Genomic DNA, 19,419 nt, shown 5'->3' on the forward strand with positions numbered 1-19,419 from the left:
TCAACTTTAGATCCCACATATTTGGACTTTGATCAATCTTATGAAGTTTTTGATAAAAGTGGGTTTGAAGAGGTCAAAACTTTAGATATCAATGAACCCACTATCTTGGATTTCAAGGAATTTAATTATGATAATTGCTCTTTAATAGATTGTATTTCCTTGTTGCAATCCGTGCTAAATTCTCCTCATGCTTGTAGTCAAAATAAAGCTTTTACCAAACATATCGTTGATGCTTTGATGCAATCTTATGAAGAAAAACTTGAGTTGGAAGTTTCTATCCCTAGAAAACTTTATGATGAATGGGAACCTACAATTAAATTAAAATTAAAGATCAAATGCGATGCTTTGTGTGATTTGGGTGCTAGTGTTTCCACGATTCCAAAAACTTTGTGTGATTTGCTAGGTTTCCGTGAAATTGATGATTGCTCTTTAAACTTGCACCTTGCGGATTCCAGTATCAAGAAACATATGGGAAGAATTAATGATGTTCTTATTGTTGCAAATAGGAATTATGTGCCTGTAGATTTTATTGTTCTTGATATAGATTGCATCCTTCATGTCCTATTATTCTTGGTAGACCTTTCCTTAGAACGATTGGTGCAATTATAGATATGAAGGAAGGAAATATTAGATTCCAATTCCCGTTATGGAAAGGCATGGAACACTTTCCTAGAAAGAAAATAAAATTAACTTATGAATCTATTATGAGAGCCACCTATGGATTGCCTACCAAAGATGGCAATACCTAGATCTATCCTTGCTTTTTGCTTTTATGCCTAGCGAAGGGCGTTAAACGATAACGCTTGTTGGGAGGCAACCCAATTTTATTTTAGTTTTTTTTTGCTTTTTGCTCCTGTTTAGGAATAAATCTTTGATCTAGCCTCTGGTTAGATTTGTTTTTGTGTTTTAATTAGTGTTTGTGCCAAGTAAAACCTATAGGATCTTCTTGGATGATAGTTATTTGATCTTGCTGAAAATTCCAGAAACTTTCTGTTCACGAAAACAATTGTTAAAAATCACCAGAACGTGATAAAATACTGATTCCAATTTCAGTAGATCAATAAAAAAATTATTTAGGTCGTCCTATTTTGGTAGATTTTTCTGAGTTCCAGAAGTTTGCGTTAGATACAGATTACTACAGACTGTTCTGTTTTTGACAGATTCTGTTTTTCGTGTGTTGTTTGCTTATTTTGATGATTCTATGGTTAGTAAAATAGTTTATAAACCATAGAGAAGTTGGAATACAGTAGGTTCAACACCAATATAAATATATAAATAAATAATGAGTTCAATACAGTATCTTGAAGTGGTGTTTTGTTTTCTTTCGCTAACGTAGCTCATGAGATTTTCTGTTGAGTTTTGTGTTGTGAAGTTTTCAAGTTTTGGGTAAGGATTTGATGGATTATGGAACAAGGAGTGGCAAGAGCCTAAGCTTGGGGATGCCCAAGGCACCCCAAGGTAAATCCAAGGACACCAAAAAGCCAAAGCTTGGGGATGCCCCGGAAGGCATCCCCTCTTTCGTGTTCGTCCATCGGTAACTTTACTTGGAGCTATATTTTTATTCACCACATGATATGTGTTTTGCTTGGAGCGTCTTGTACGATTTGAGTCTTTGCTTTTAGTTTACCACAATAATCCTTGCTGTACACACCTTTTGAGAGAGACACACATGATTCGGAATTTATTAGAATACTCTATGTGCTTCACTTATATCTTTTGAGCTAGATAGTTTTTGCTCTAGTGCTTCACTTATATCTTTTAGAGCACGATGGTGGTTTTTTTATAGAAACTATTGTTCTCTCATGCTTCACTTATATCATTTTGAGAGTCCCACAAAACAGCATGGTAATTTGCTTAAGTTGTGAAATTAGTCCTAATATGATAGGCATCCAAGATTAGTAAAAACTTTCTTATAAGTGCATTGAATACTAAGAGAAGTTTGATGCTTGATGATTGTTTTGAGATATGAAGATGGTGATACTAGAGTCATGCTAGTTGAGTAGTTGTGAATTTGAGAAATACTTGTTCTAAAGTTTGTGATTCCCGTAGCATGCACGTATGGTGAACCGTTATGTGATGAAGTCGGAGCATGATTTATTTATTGATTGTCTTCCTTATGAGTGGCGGTCGGGGACGAGCGATGGTCTTTTCCTACCAATCTATCCCCCTAGGAGCATGTGCATAGTACTTTGTTTCGATAACTAATAGATTTTTGCAGTAAGTATGTGCGTTCTTTATGACTAATGTTGAGTCCATGGATTATACGCACTCTCATCCTTCCACCATTGCTAGCCTCTCTAATACCGCGCACCTCTTCGCCGGTATCATATACCCACCATATAACTTCCTCAAAACAGCCACCATACCTACCTATTATGGCATTTCCAGAGCCATTCCGAGATATATTGCCATGCAACTTACCACCGTTCCATTTATTATGACACGCTTCATCATTGTCATATTGCTTTGCATGATCATGTAGTTGACATCGTATTTGTGGCAAGGCCACCTTTATAATTCTTTCATACATGTCACTCTTGATTCATTGCATATCCCGGTACACCGCCGGAGGCATTCACATAGAGTCATATTTTGTTCTAAGTATCGAGTTGTAATTCTTGAGTTGTAAGTAAATAAAAGTGTGATGATCATCATTATTAGAGCATTGTCCCATGTGAGGAAAGGATGATGGAGACTATGATTCCCCCATAAGTCGGATGAGACTCCAGACGAAATAAAATAAAATAAAAGAGGCCATAAAAAAGAGAGAAGGCCCAAACAAAAAAATGAGAGAAAAAGAGAGAAGGGACAATGTTACTATCCTATTACCACACTTGTGCTTCAAAGTAGCACCATGATCTTCATGATAGAGAGTCTTGTATGTTGTCACTTTCATATACTAGTGGGAATTTTACATTATAGAACTTGGCTTGTATAATCCAATGATGGGCTTCCTTAAAATGCCCTAGGTCTTCGTGAGCAAGCGAGTTGGATGCACACCCACTTAGTTTCTTTTGTTGAGCTTTCATACACTTATAGCACTAGTGCATCCATTGCATGGCAATCCCTAGTCACTCACATTGATATCTATTGATGGGCATCTCCATAGCCCGTGGATACGCCTAGTTGATGTGAGACTATCTTCTCCTTTTTGTCTTCTCCACAACCACTATTCTACTCCATATATAGTGCTATGTCCATGGCTCACACTCATATATTGCGTGAAGATTGAAAAAGTTTGAGAACATCAAAAGTATGAAACAATTGCTTGGCTTGTCATCGGGGTTGTGCATGATTTAAATACTTTGTGTGGTGAAGATAGAGCATAGCCAGACTACATGATTTTGTAGGGATAACTTTCTTTGGCCATGTTATTTTGAGAAGACATGATTGCTTTGTTATTATGCTTGAAGTATTATTATTTTCATGTTAATATTAAACTTTTATCTTGAATCTTTCGGATATGAATATTCATACCACAAATAAGAGAATTACATTGAAAATTATGCCAAGTAGCATTCCACATCAAAAATTCTGTTTTTATCATTTACCTATTCGAGGACGAGCAGGAATTAAGCTTGGGGATGCTTGATACGTCTCCAACGTATCTATAATTTTTGATTGTTCCATGCTATTATATATTCTGTTTTGGATGTTTAATGGGCTTTATTATACACTTTTATACTATTTTTGGGACTAACATATTAACCGGAGGCCTAGCCCGAATTGCTGTTTTTTTTGCCTATTTCAGTGTTTCGAAGGAAAAGGATATCAAACGGAGTCCAAACGGAATGAAACCTTCGGGAATGTGATTTTCGGAACAAACGTGATCCAGAGGACTTGGAGTGGACGTCAAGCAATCAACAAGGAGGCCACGAGGCAAGGGGCGCGCCTACCCCCCTGGGCGCACCCTCCACCCTTGTGGGCCCCTCGTAGCTCTCCTGACCGACCTCTTTCGCCTATATATACTCATATACCCCGAAAACATCAGATATGGAGCCAAAACCCTATTTCCACCGCCGCAACCTTCTGTACCCGTGAGATCCCATATTGGGGCCTTTTCCGGCGCTCCACCGGAGGGGGCATTGATCACGGAGGGCTTCTACATCAACACCATAGCCTCTCCGATGATGTGTGAGTAGTTTACCTCAGACCTTTGGGTCCATAGTTATTAGCTAGATGGCTTCTTCTCTCTCTTTGGATCTCAATACAAAGTTCTCCTCGATTCTCTTGGAGATCTATTCGATGTAACTCTTCTTTTTGCAGTGTGTTTGTCGAGATCCGATGAATTGTGGGTGTATGGTCAAGATTATCTATGAATAATATTTGAATCTCCTCTGAATTCTTTTATGTATGATTGGTTATCTTCGCAAGTCTCTTCGAATTATCAGTTTGGTTTAGCCTACTAGATTGATCTTTCTTGCAATGGGAGAAGTGCTTAGCTTTGGGTTCAATCCTGCGGTGCTCGATTCCAGTGACAGTAGGGGAAACGACACGTATTGTATTGTTGCCATCGAGGATAAAAAGATGGGGTTTATATCATATTGCATGAGTTTATCCCTCTACATCATGTCATCTTGCTTAAAGAGTTACTCCGTTCTTATGAACTTAATACTCTAGATGCATGCTGGATAGCGGTCGATGTGTGGAGTAATAGTAGTAGATGCAGGCAGGAGTTGGTCTACTTGTCACGGACGTGATGCCTATATACATGATCATACCTAGATATTCTCATAACTATGCTCAATTCTATCCATTGCTCGACAGTAATTCGTTTACCCACCGTAATACTTATGCTATCTTGAGAGAAACCACTAGTGAAAGCTATGGCCCCCGGGTCTATTTTCCATCATATTAATCTCCCGTCAACAAGCTATTTCTATCGCCGTTTATTTGCTTTCTTTACTTTTACTGTTTATCATAAAAATACCAAAAATATTATCTTATCATCTCTATCAGATCTCACTTTTGCAAGTGGCCATGAAGGGATTGACAACCCCTTTATCGCGTTGGTTGCAAGGTTCTTATTTGTTTGTGTAGGTGCGTGGGACTTGAGCGTGGTCTCCTACTGGATTGATACCTTGGTTCTCTAAAACTGAGGGAAATACTTACGCTACTTTGCTGCATCACCCTTTCCTCTTCAAGGGAAAACCAACGCAGTGCTCAAGAGGTAGCAAGGGCGACCACAGTCTGCGTCCGGGCGGCCAGCCCAAACGGCCACTGTTGCTTCTTAGGCGGCGGCAACAGCATCTGCCTCGGGGATAGCAACTGGCGAGAGCGGCACAACAGCTGTCCGTTCTGCAGCGGCGGCCTTAGCCTTGATGGAGGCCACACACTACCATGTCGAGGTCGGCAACGCCCAGCTCGTGGCGGTCACCGCACAAATCGAACGAATCTTCTCCGACAACGGTCGGCAACCCACGGCCGAAGAGTTGGCAATCGCCAAGAGAGTTCAAGCAGCCGTCCGTTCCTGCGCGGCATACCTTGCCACGATGGAGCCTGCCAGAGCCCAGATTGCGGCCGCCCACGCCTAGCTCGTGGTGGCCTATGCCAAAGAGATGGCAGACGCGGATGGCGAGATGCTTGCCGAGTATGGTGCGATGGATGCCATGGAGCCCCTTCCCCAGGAGACCGTCGGGCGCGAGCTAGACATGGAGGCGGCGGCGGAGATCAACGAGGACCAGCCGTGGTAGTACTCTTTGTTTTGTTTAATTAAGAGCACCGGTATTTAATTTGTTAGAGTAATGTTTAGGTCAACTAGCTCTGTTTAATTGCTGAACTTGCTCGATTAAGAAGTTAGTCTCCTTTGTGTACCCAAATTATGCAATGACGTGGATGACCACTGTAACCAGGGAAATTCCAACCAAAATTTTTGACGTTCAAACTCAACACACACGGGTTAAGCTATCTGAATCGTTTGTGATGTTCACATATCGTACACAGTTCTGAATAAGGGACCGCCCCTCCCCCTTACCAAAAGCCACATTTCCCCTGTTTCCGCCTTCCTTTCCAAGTTGAAACCTTCACTCCTTGCTTGCAGCGCCGCCTCCTCGCCGGCGACCCTCCTTCACGCTACTCGGCCTCGCCTATCTAGGCAGGTAATCCACACCGACCCCCATCCTCCTCCTCCTTCCACATCCCACATGCCCCGACCGCCGGCGCGAGCGCGACACCTTCCACCCAAATCACCAACCCCTCCACCAAATAAGCGCCGCCCTAAGCCATGGTGCATGCAGTATAGCCAGGATCTCAAGGAGCATTTGGCAGTGGAGAAGCAAATCGCGGCCGCACGCGCGGATGAGGTCGCGATGGCTGCCATCCGTGCCGACCCCCAGATCTTGGAGGAGCACCTCGCCGTCGAAGCCACCGTTGACGCCTCGCGCGCCGACGCCATGACGCGGTTGGCTGCTTTAAACAATAGTTCGTGGCGTTTTCTCAAGGCCATCGTTTGCTAGCTACTGCCTTTCCTTAACAAATTCTAGTGAATTGTGCTATCTACTTTTACCATGCAATCTTCTGCTATAGTGTATATGTTCTATATGTTGTGCAATGTGGTGTTCAGTTAACTGCTTGGTTCAATTCTGCAAATGTGATGTTCAATTCTTCAGGGTGCAATATTTCCAAGTTGTTAAGCATGCTTGGTTTGGTTAATTGTCTGATCTTCTATTACGAGTATGTTATATTGTGCAATGTGGTGCTCAGTTAACGTTTGGTTCATTTGTTGTGGTGTTTAGTTAACTGCTTGGTTCAATTCTGCAATGCAATGTTCAATTGTTGTGGCTGCATTCTGTTATTGTATACCACGTGAGGAATAAATCGAATTTGGCTATACTAAATACACGAGAAACAAATACAATTGCTATATTTCCAAGTTGTTAAGCATGCTTGGTTTGGTTAACTGTCTGATCTTCTATTAGGAGTATGTTATATTGTGCAATGTGGTGCTCAGTTAATGTTTGGTTCATTTGTTGTGGTGTTTAGCTAACTGCTTGGTTCAATTCTACACTGCGATGTCCAATTATCATGGGTAGAATTTTGTATTGTTGTGCATGTGAGGAATAAATCGAATTTGGCTGCACTTGATACATGAGAAACATATACAAGTGCCATATTTCCTAGTTCTTAATCATGCTTGGTTTGGATAAATGGGTTTCCATGTGGCTTGAATTAATCTGATGAATCTGCAATGTGCTTATTTTTCATCAACATGTTTTACTGATAGCATGCGAACCCTTACTTAACCTGATGACTAGCTACCTTATATGTGTTGCAGGGAAACAATGGGAAGCACTGAGGTTTACAACCGAGGTTAGCACGTGCATGCTCCGTTGTCTAATAGCACATTATTGTGCAATTGCAGGAACCATTCTAATATTTAGGTTTTTAACAATTTGATCTTGCACATGTAGGTCCTGCTGTTAGAGGTTTTGACCCACTGTTCGACCCTTTTTGCATATGGGGAAATGAGTTGTCCATGAATATCAGTCAAGTAAAGGAACTCAGAAAGATGGTTAGGATAAAGAAATTAGCGACAAAAAACAACAAGATCTTTGTCTGCACAATGAAGAAGACATCAGTTCACTACAGGATGGTACTAACTATTATACCTTGCCTTTTTTATTCCTTTGCCCCATTTCCAATATAGAGAAGTTATTTATGCACATCCTTGTTTTCAGGCCTTTCAAAAGCAGTTCACTAATGATTACCTCTCAAACCACCTGTATGGTCAGGAGGTGAGGAAGGTATTCATACAATACCCACGATTCAATATTGAAGTGTTCCTGAAGAGGACGAAGGATGGACGGTCAATCATCCACAGGCACTGGCCTAAAGTTACGAAGACCTTCAACATCAATGAAGGCTCAATATTCGCCTTCTGCTTCAGCAGTTTTCTAGATGAGATACATCTGTCTATGTACCTTCTATGATGCTAATTTCGAAAGGTTATAGATGTTGCATGTGAAACTTGGTCCTGGTGTAGTTGTGTAATGGGGTAGCTGAGTGCTGAAGCTATATGATGTTGTACTCTGATGTATTATAATTATGAAAATGAAATATATTGTGTGCTTAATATGAAATGTCAATTAGATTAATAAATGGATTATGAATAATTGGATAATTAGCCTGCTAATTGGGTTTTTCTAGTGCAAACGGTTATTGAGAAAACACCGTGTGCGATGCATTCAATAACGTACACAGTTTCTAGGAATAAACCATGTTAGATTAATGAACAATCACACACGACATCCTCTTGAAAACTGTTTGCGTTAGGCCACCTGACGCAAACGTTTACCATATAAAAACTGTGTGTGATGGATAGCCCTTGACACACATTTTCTTCTAGGCACCGTGTGTGATGAAGTCAATAACGCAAACGATAAAATTGTTAATACCGTGTGTAATGGAAACGCTATCACAAACGATTTAACCAGGAAAATTGTGTGCGATGTACTTGCGAACAGAAACGTTTTCCTTGGAGCGACTGTGTGGGATGTATATATGAACGGAAACATTTAGCGCTGGCTGGCTGTGTGGGATGTACTTACGACCGGAAATGATTTCTCCTATATAATTGTACTTTTTTAGCACTACTGTACGTATTTCTGTATTTGAGTGCTCGCCGGTCGCACACGACCTTATTTTGCCGAGCGTGTGTGCCAGGAGGGCATATCCCCGACGGTTTCTGGGTCATGTCGGAAGGACCCCCCTATCGCCCTCACTTGGAGACGGTTCCAAAGGCCGTCGCAGAAAGGGGTTAAAACCGTTTGTTTAGCAGCTCGCTGTACTAGTGAATGTGCATGATATGAGAAGTCAACTGTATACACAATTGAAATTGATATCATTAGAGCTATTGATAAGAGCAAACCTGTTAAAGAAATATGCGCAGACATACCTACTGTGCCATTGGAGTTTCGATTGGATCCTTCAATTTAAAAATTAAGTTTGTATGAGTAAATACAGTAATACAAGAGCAAAGCAGTATGCACGATAGCAATGGAATCTTAAATTAGAACAGTTGTTCTTCAGGTTTAAGCACTTGTTCTACATGAACAAAGTACAGTAAGACGCAAGAATATAGTACTTAAAAATAGAAAATGAGCTCATAGACCTTACCACATTCTTGGTTCGGCACCAGTACAGAACAAGGCGTTCCCAGTCATCGTCCAGTAAATGTATCTCAGGAGAACGTAAGGGAATTTGATGAGTTTCTTTGCCAGTGAAGTACGTTTTCTTCAGGTAATTCTGATACTGCCACCAAGCATTCTTGAAGATAGCAGAGGTATTAGCACAGGTTACCTCATCCTGAGTTTCCAAATCGGTCCTTCTCTATGGAGAAAAAGGGGAAAATTTGCTGTATTATAACCATCATGGAGGTAGAATGTATGGGACAAAGCAAAGTAATTGCCATGAATAACATTACTTCCACATAACTCCTGGACAAACACCTGCAACTGGCATTTTCTTTCATCTTCAGCATAATATTTCCAAGATGGGAAGATGCACACATAGGATTTAACAACATCAAATGCGATAGATGCTAAACTACGACTGGCTGGTTGTGCTTCCTCCACAGGAATAGGCGTACTAACTGGTGGAGTTGGGGTTCGCCGTGGTAGTACTGGCCCTTTGGGCTTTGGAGCTGCCTTACTAACTGCTCTTGTTTGGGAGCTGTGGTGGATGGTGTTGTGTAAACAAGAACTGGGTTACTATCTGCTGGGGTTGGGGTTAGATTGGGTGAAGCTGGTTCTGTGTCCATCGCAGTAGGGGTACAATCTGCGAGAGTCTGGGTTATGTGTGGTAGGGCTGGTTCTCGTGCATGTACAACCGGGGTGCTATCTCCACCAAGAGGTAGCACTATTTTATTTGAAAACCGTGTTTTTATTCCGCTAGATACTGCCATCACCCGCTCCAATTCAAATGGCTGATAAATAGGAAACATAGTTGAATGTACAGACATTGTATGAGAGACAGATGCAATAGATAGTGTGGAAAGAAAGAGGGCATGAAATAGTTGACATATATATTGTTTAACTAAAACAGATAGCATGACATAATTTCACATATATGATGTCTATTTAAACTGGATAGCATAGCATAACATAATTCAAAGATATGATGAATAATTAAACAAGATCGCATGACATAATTGACATACATGTTATCTATGTAATCAGGATCGCATGATTTAATTCACATATGTGATTTACTAGCAAGATGCCCATGTGTTGCACGAAACATCAAGATGCATTTATATGAGTAGTTTATCATGTGAGAGAAAAGGATGAACGATGGAAGGCCTTATTTGCAAATGTGGAGGGGGTGTGGGTATCTTTTCGCAAAACTGCCATAGTTTCCTTCTTATCCGTCAGATATAAATCGGACGGCCTATATTGCAGGATGGCAGGCACACCATCAACACCAACTCTGTTTTTTATAAGAGTAGAGATATGCTAAACAGAGGGCATTCGATATGATGTCTGAACTAAGAACATGGCGTTGAATATTGTGTATATGATGTCTAAACTATGCAATGCAAGACACCGTATGCATGATACGAGCAGTATAACCGTGCCAAGTTAGAGCATACACCTTGATGGGGGAATGGGACTGGTCATCTGTCTCTGAATCCATCTCTGAGGAGCTATCGGGACCCAACAAGAGATCTGCTTCGATAGGTAGCACTGTCTGCTCTGAAGGCCTTGTTTTCACTCCAGATTTTTCCATCTCCCACCCAAATGGCTGATTCACAGGAAGAGTAGTTTAATGTACAAACATTGTCGACAAATGGAAATGTAATGAAGAAAAGGATGGGCAAGATATCATTCAAATATATGATGCCTGGTTAAACAGGATGGCATTGCACATTTCACATATATTATGGCTGGCTAAAAGACAAGAGACTGCATAATTCCCATATATGATATAGAAACTAAACAGGTGGCATTACAGAACATGTCTAAACTAAGCAGATGACATATATGATGTGAAAAGTAGGCACTGCAAGGCAACATATGCATGATATGACTAACATCATCATGCCAAGGTAGAGCAAACACCTTGGGGGTAAATAGGAGTGGTCAGCTGCGTATGAATCCGCCTCAGAACAGATATCTTCCTCTGGATTACAATCTGGAGAGGGGGGGGGGAGGGTTTACCATTGAACCCACCATGGAGCGATGTCTGCATGACATTGTATTGCCGCGCAAAATTCTTCTCTTTTTCTCTACATGTTCAGCATGACTGTGTACAATATCCGGCATGCATACGAAAAGAATATGGTGAGATTATTTAAGGAGAGCATGCAGAAATCTAGAGTGATGGTAACAACCAGTGGATGGATCCAAAAATAATGATAGCAGGCTGATGATTGCTTTAATTTAATAAAAAGACAGATGATGATTGCTTTACTATTTGTTTCCCACCCAAGATGAACAACATAGGCATACCCTAGGTGAAACATATATTAGACAGAGATACTATTCATTGCTGCCTCGATATGTGCCCCACAACTAATTTAGAACTCAAGTTTGAACATTAATTTGGACCTGACATGGAGTTTAAGAGGTGAAGAGGACGATAAAGTAGCAGGTAATTTTAAGCAATGCATAACATAAGCAGAAACAAAAGAGTGCGACCTCTCTTGTGGACCCGTCTACTCCTCAGGTTCATCTGCTGAGTCGATGATGGTGATGCCATTGTGGTCGGTGCCGGCGGCAGGGAAGGAGATTTGAGGCGGCGAAAGACGGTCAGGAATCGTGATGTCTGGTTTGGTGGATGCTTCTGTCGATGGAGCAGCTCAGGTGAGGTGGACGATGTCGCGGCAGGAGCAGGACAAACCACACAAAGTTTCCTTCGACACCTACCTGTAACTGAAGTAATTCTGTAAGGGCTCATTTGGCTTGCATGATTCTAAAAACGCAGGGATAGGAAAAACACTAGAATAGGATAGGAATGTACATGGTAAACAGAGCATTTGTCAACTTGGGTGTTTGGTTCACATGAATTGGAAGACCAGAGGAATGCAAAGAAACATGGCCAAAATAAAGTGAAACCATATGAAAGCGTGTACAGTTAGAATGTTATTCTGCCACTAATGCACTTGGTCTTGTTTTCATGCATAGGATTTTGAAAAGTAGGTCGAGGTGGATGTTTTGCTCCATTCCTTTCAACAAAATGCATGAATAATTGAATAGTAGAGTGCCATAGGAAAATTTCCTATTGCTATGTTTTTCCGTTGAACCAAAATAGCCCTAGTGGATCGACATGAATGTAGAGTAATAAGTGATGCAACAAGTGTACAACCTCTTTGCCGTAGCCGTGTCGACCTCGGCATCATTGGGTTGGTCACTGAAGAAGTGGAGGCAGAGGTGGCTGTCGGAGGTGTGGAGGAAGATCTGAGGAATCTGTAGACGGCGTCCAGGGCACTGCTCTATTGTGATGGATCGTTCTGTCGTTGGAGCAGCTCCGGTGAGCCGTAAGACGTCAAGGCTGAAGCAGCACAAGACAGACATCGTTAATCTCAAGTGGGATTCTAATAGCATCTCCAATAGATGATGTAAAATAGATGTAAAATTTACAACACCAAAAACCACCCGACTACAACAGATGAGGTAAAAACTGTTGACTCTGAACTTAACTGTCGAAACTGAAATTTACTGTGGAATCTGAATGTTACTATCGAAACTGAACGCAATGGTAGCAGAGAGGCACTTGACATGTAGTTTAGGGAGGGCCTGCAATTCATCTTCAACCTGCACCCCCTGAGCCACCAGCCACCACCGGCCGAACCGCCGGTCCCCGCGCCACCTCACCGCCCCGAAACAACTCCCCACCGCTGGTCTGCCGTCGCCCCGGCCAGCCCTCTAGCCCTCCCCCCCCCGCGCCGAGCTTTTTCTCTGGCGATCCCCACGCCACCGCCCCACCACCGCGCCCCCACCGCCGATGACCACCGCCCGCCACCCTGAACCCTAAGATAGATAGTGGGGTACCTCTCCGGCGAGCCCACCTCCCCGCTGCGGGTGGTTCTTCCTTAACTCCGGCGAGCCCCCCCACCCCCTGAAAATCGACTGACCCAAAAGTCGATTCAGTCGACTGAAGTGTAGCTAAATCGGAGCAGAGCAGCAGCACAAGCGAGGGGGAGAGCAGCAGCAGCAGCAGCGCGAGCAAGCGAGAGCTGGAGCAGCAGCAGCGCGAGCGAGAGCCGGAGCAGCAGCAGTAGCGCGAGCGAGCGAGAGCTGGAGCAGCAGTAGCAGATCCGGCTGGTATGGCCGCCGCCGCCGAAGGGGCCTCGCACTGGGGGAGAGCCGCCTTGGAGATGTCGCCCATGGCGCCGGCTTCGAGGTAGCCGCTCCATGGGGGTGCGGGATGGAGCACCGTCGGCGCCGGGAGGTCGAATTAAGGAGAAGGTGCAATGCGATGAGTGTACAACCTCTTTGGTGGCGCCGAGTAAGCCTCGGCTTCGTCCGAGGAGTCGGTGAGGATGATGCAGTTCCGGTGGAGCAGGTTAAGGCGGTGCTGTGGGGATGGAGCAGCCACGATAGACGAGGCGATCGTCGGAGCAGCTCCTTGGAGGTGGAGGACGGGGCGGCTGAACCGGCAGGACGACGAGATGGACGATGGATCCTCATCCCGGGAGGTGGACGAGGGACGTCGAGCTATTGCGGTGGATGACGTCGTCGGGGAAGAGGCTCCGCTGGGCAGCGGTGAGGTGGCGGATGGAGGAGGGTGGGGTTTCGCGGCTGGAGTGTAGACGTTATGGCGGCCTGGGATTTCGAATGGCAAAAAGGAGGTGATGGGAGGGGGAACCATGACTTAGGGATGCGCTTGTCCAAAATGTAGGGTGTGTTACAAAAGTACCCCCACCGATTTGAAATAGCGGCCCTTTCGGCTCAGGGTTAGAAGGGAGATTTCACGTGTTGGGATTTGGCAGCTGGAGGGAGTTTTCGCGCGTGTTGTAATTTCGGGATAGCAAGGCGCGGGTTGTGAAGGCGCCAGTTTTAGGAGCATGATATCTGAATTTTCGGGATATAACAAGGCGCGGGTTGAATTTTAGGGACAAGCCTAACGTGTAATATTGTATTCGCACTTCCCTCAACGAAAAAAAGAAAAAACAAAACTATTCACGCCACACAAAGAGAGAGTCTTGTCCCGTTTAACTATACAGATGCTATTCAAAGCTACTCATACCAACATGTTATGTCCAATTATTATTTTTCGTTGGCCGTATAGTGCATGTAACCTACTTATACCAACATTTTAGTGCATTCCAAATGTCTATACTACCGCTGCAATTCAAACTAAATTTGAATTCGTTTCTCTATTTCAATAAGAATCTACAATCATGGTTGTTGCCAACTTCAACCATCATTCGTGTATTACCTTAACAACACACCACATGATTACTATAGAGATAGATATGAACTATGCGTACTATATGAACTCAAATTCTATTTTTTTTGAATACACTTGATGTTGATTCCAAATAATAGTACATTTGATGTACTAACTATATATTCATAATCTAAACCATGTTCCATACGTACACCGTGTTTATCACACAAAGTATAGTGCCCCGCCCCCTACATTATGACAAGTATTTAGCCCTGAGCTGCAAAAGCCACACATTAGCCCAAATTATAATCAATGTTCTATATATTATATGTAGTACTAGCAAGATGCCCATGCATTCCACGGAACATCAAGATGATCGAGGGGAGGCCTTATTTGCAAATGTGGAGAGGGGTGTGGGTATCTTTTTTAAAAATTGCCATAGTTTCCTTCCTATCCGCCAGATATAAATCGGACGGCCTATATTGCTGGATGGCAGGCACACCATCATCAACAACTCTGTTTTTTTATAAGAGTAGAGATAAAATATATTATATGTAGTATAACATGTTCATAACCACACCATGTGTATCACCGTTATATATATTCACGGATGCGTCGGTTTAAAACACTATGATAAATTCTTCAAACATCCAAATTCACTTTTTATAATGAATTATGATCTCTATTCGTCTTTTCCACCCACACAATCCTCTTATCTTTGTAGCTAGCGCTAACTTTCTCTCGTGCATGCACACGCCCGCATCCCTCTGACCCTCCTCAGCATTCTCTAGCTCCATCACACAAATTCGTTTTTTCACTTTAGGTCGTTCACCCACGGTGTGTGTAGCCCCCCAGCTCCTTCTTTATGGCACACATCGATCGATAAGCCTCTCTATCCAGGTGTGCCTACGATAAACACAAGCTTTCCCTCTTCTCTTCTCACCGTCCATGCCTCACTCCCACCCCTCTTTTCATCGATCTTGTACTCGCACACTCCTTTCCCCTCGATATAGTATGCCTCTCGCACCACCTCCTAGCTGCATCCATCTCTCTATCCTTCTCCCCGGGCATTATTTTCTTGTAACACATACATGCATGTATACCGATCGATCTCCCTACATATACCTAGGTCGACTTTAACTATTTTCCCCCACCCATCGATCAACGTACCTCACAGGTTATGTCTCTCCTCTCTCTGACAAAGGACGATTGATCTTCCTATGTAGTTACATCTGCTTACCACAGCCATATCGTCCCCCCTCATCATTCGTGCATGCCTCCTATCCCGTCTCTAACATGTGCGTGCACAGACAGGCAGCCATCCCCTCTCTTATTAATATTGCAGGCGTGCCCTCGGTTTTTCTAGCAAGCCTCTCCCACCATTTGTTAGAAGCAACTGCACCACCACCCCCTCCAACACTCTAGCTCTCTCTCTCTCTCCCAACCTTATTCCTCTCCTACACATATGCATGGATGCCGATCGATCTCCCTCAATACATAAGGTAGGCCTCTCTCCTCCTCCACACATATACCATCCATTGTACCTCTATAGTTAATTAGGTCTCCCCCCACCCCACCCCCACCACTGCTACCTCTTGAGCACTGCGTTGGTTTTCCCTTGAAGAGAAAAGGGTGATGCAGTAAAGTAGCGTAAGTATTTCCCTCAGTTTTTTAGAACCAAGGTATCAATCTAGTAGGAGACCACGCTCATGTCCCACGCACCTACACAAACAAATAAGAACCTTGCAACCAACGCGATAAAGGGGTTGTCAATCCCTTCACGACCACTTGCAAAAGTGAGATCTGATAGAGATGATAAGATAATATTTTTGGTATTTTTATGATAAAGACTAAAAGTAAAGATAGCAAAATAAACGGTAATAGAAATAACGGTAGATTAATATGATAGAGAATAGACCCGGGGCCATAGGTTTCACTAGTGGCTTCTCTCAAGAGCATAAGTATTACGGTGGGTAAACAAATTACTGTCGAGCAATTGATAGAATTGAGCATAGTTATGAGAATATCTAGGTATGATCATGTATATAGGCATCACGTCCGTGACAAGTAGACCGATTCTTGCCTGCATCTACTACTATTACTCCACACATCGAACGCTATCCAGCGTGCATCTAGAGTATTAAGTTCATAAGAACGGAGTAACGCTTTAAGCAAGATTTCATGATGTAGAGGGATAAATTCATGCAATATGATATAAACCCCATCTTTTTATCCTCGATGGCAACAATACAATATGTGTCGTTTCCCCTACTGTCACTGGGATCGAGCACCACAAGATTGAACCCAAAGCTAAGCACTTCTCCCATTGCAAGAAAGATCAATCTAGTAGGCCAAACCAAACTGATAATTTGAAGAGACTTGCAAAGATAACCAATCATACATAAAATAATTCAGAGGAGATTCAAATATTGTTCATAGATAATCTTGATCATAAACCCACAATTCATCGGATCTCGACAAACACACCGCAAAAGAAGATTACATCGAATAGATCCCCAAGAGAATCGAGGAGAACTTTGTATTGAGATCTAAAGAGAGACAAGAAGCCATCTAGCTAATAACTATGGACCCGAAGGTCTGAGGTAAACTACTCACACATCATCGGAGAGGCTATGGTGTTGATGTAGAAGCCCTCCGTGATCCATGCCCCCTCCGGCGGAGCGCCGGAAAAGGCCCCAAGATGGGATCTCACGGGTATAGAAGGTTGCGGCGGTGGAAATAGGCTTTTTTGCTCCTCCTCTGATGTTTTCGGGGTACGTAGGTATATATAGGAGGAAGAGGTAGGTCGGTGGAGCCATGAGGGGCCCACGAGGGTGGAGGGCGCGGCCCCTGCCTCGTGGCCTCCTCGTTGATTGCTTGACGTCCACTCCAAGTCCTCTAGATCATGTTTGTTTAGAAAATCATGTTCCCGAAGGTTTCATTCCGTTTGGACTCCGTTTGACATTCCTTTCCTTCGAAACACTGAAATAGGCAACAAAACAACAATTTGGGTTGGGCCTCCGATTAATAGGTTAGTCCGAAAAATAATATAAAAGTGTATCATAAAGCCCATTGAACATCCAAAACAGATAATATAATAGTATGGAACAATCAAAAATTATAGATACGTTGAAGACGTATCAAGCATCCCCAAGCTTAATTCTTGCTGGTCCTCGAGTAGGTAAATGATAAAAACAGAATTTTTGATGTGGAATGCTTCTTAGCATAATTTCCAATGTAATTCTTTTTATTGTGGCATGAATATTTAGATCCAAAAGATTCAAGATAAAAGTTTAATGTTTGACATAAAAACAATAATACTTCAAACATGCTAACCAAGCAATTATGTCTTATCAAAATAACATAGTCAAAGAAAGCTCATCCCTACAAAATCATATAGTTAGGCCATGCTTCAATTTCGTCACACAAAACGTTCTCATCATGCATAACCCCGATGACAAGCCGAGCAATTGGTTCATACTTTTTAACGCGCTTCAGCCTTTTCAACCCTTACGCAATACATGAGCGCAAGCCATGGATATAGCACTATGGGTGGAATAAAGTATAATGATGGGGGTTATGTGAGAAGACAAAAAGGTAGGAAGTCTCACACTGACGCGGCTAATCAATAGGCTATGGAGATGCCCATCAATTGATGTCAATGAGAGGAGTAGGGATTGCCATGCAACGGATGCACTAGAGCTATAAATATATGAAAGCTCAACAAAAGAAACTAAGTGGGTGTGCATCCAACTTGCTTGCTCATGAAGACCTAGGGCATTTTGAGGAAGCCCATCATTGGAATATACAAGCGAAGTTCTATAATGAAAAATTCCCACTAATATATGAAAGTGACAACATAGGAGACTCTCTATCATGAAGATCACGGTGCTACTTTGAAGCACAAGTGTGGAAAAAGGATAGTAACATTGTCCCTTCTCTCTTTTCCCTCATTTTCCCCCCTTTTTTCTTTTTCTTTTTTTTGTTGGCCCTTCTATTTTTCTTTGGCCTCTTTTTTTTAGTCCGGAATCTCATCCTGACTTGTGGGGGAATCATAGTCTCCATCATCCTTTCCTCACATGGGACAATGCTCTAATAATGATGATCATCACATTTTTATTACTTACAACTGAAGAATTATAACTCAATACTTAGAACAAAATATGACTCTATGTGGATGCCTCCGGCCGTGTACCGGGATATGAAATGAATCAAGAGTGACATGTATAAAAAATTATGAAATGTGGCTTTGCCACAAATACGATGTCAACTACATGATCATGCAAAGCAATATGACAATGATGGAGCGTGTCATAATAAACGGAACGGTGGTAAGTTGCATGGCAATATATCTCGGAATGGCTATGAAAATGCCATGATAGGTAGGTATGGTGGCTGTTTTGAGGAAGATATAAGGAGGTTTATGTGTGATAGAGCGTATCATATCACGGGGTTTGGATGCACCAGCGAAGTTTGCACCAACTCTCAAGGCGAGAAAGGGCAATGCACGGTACCGTAGAGGCTAGAAAATTGTGGAAGGTTGAGAGTGCGTATAATCCATGGACTCACATTAGTCACAAAGAACTCATAACTTATTGCAAAAGATTATTAGCCCTCGAAGCAAAGTACTACTACGCATGCCCCTAGAGGGATAGATTGGTAGGAAAAGACCATCGCTCGTCCCCGATCGGCACTCATAAGGAAAGCAATAAAAGAACACGTTATGTGTCAAAATTGTCACACAACTTTTACCATATGTGCATGCTACGGGACTTGCCAACCTTAACACAAGTATTTCTCAATTTCACAATTACTCAACTAGCACACTCTAATATTACCACCTTTATATCTCAAAACACTTATCAAGTATCAAACTTCTCATGATATTCAATGAACTCAATATGGAAGTTTTTATTATGCTCATCTTGGATGCCTATCACATTCGATTAATTTCACAATTAAAGAAAATTACCATGCGGTTTAAAAATCTAAAAATAATATAAGTGAAGCATGAGAGATTAATAATTTCTATGAAATAAAACCACCACCGTGCTCTAAAAGATATAAGTGAAGCACTAGAGCAAAAAC

Source organism: Aegilops tauschii, chromosome 2 (genome assembly GCF_002575655.3).
Source record: "Aegilops tauschii subsp. strangulata cultivar AL8/78 chromosome 2, Aet v6.0, whole genome shotgun sequence".
Classification (NCBI taxonomy): domain Eukaryota; kingdom Viridiplantae; phylum Streptophyta; class Magnoliopsida; order Poales; family Poaceae; genus Aegilops; species Aegilops tauschii.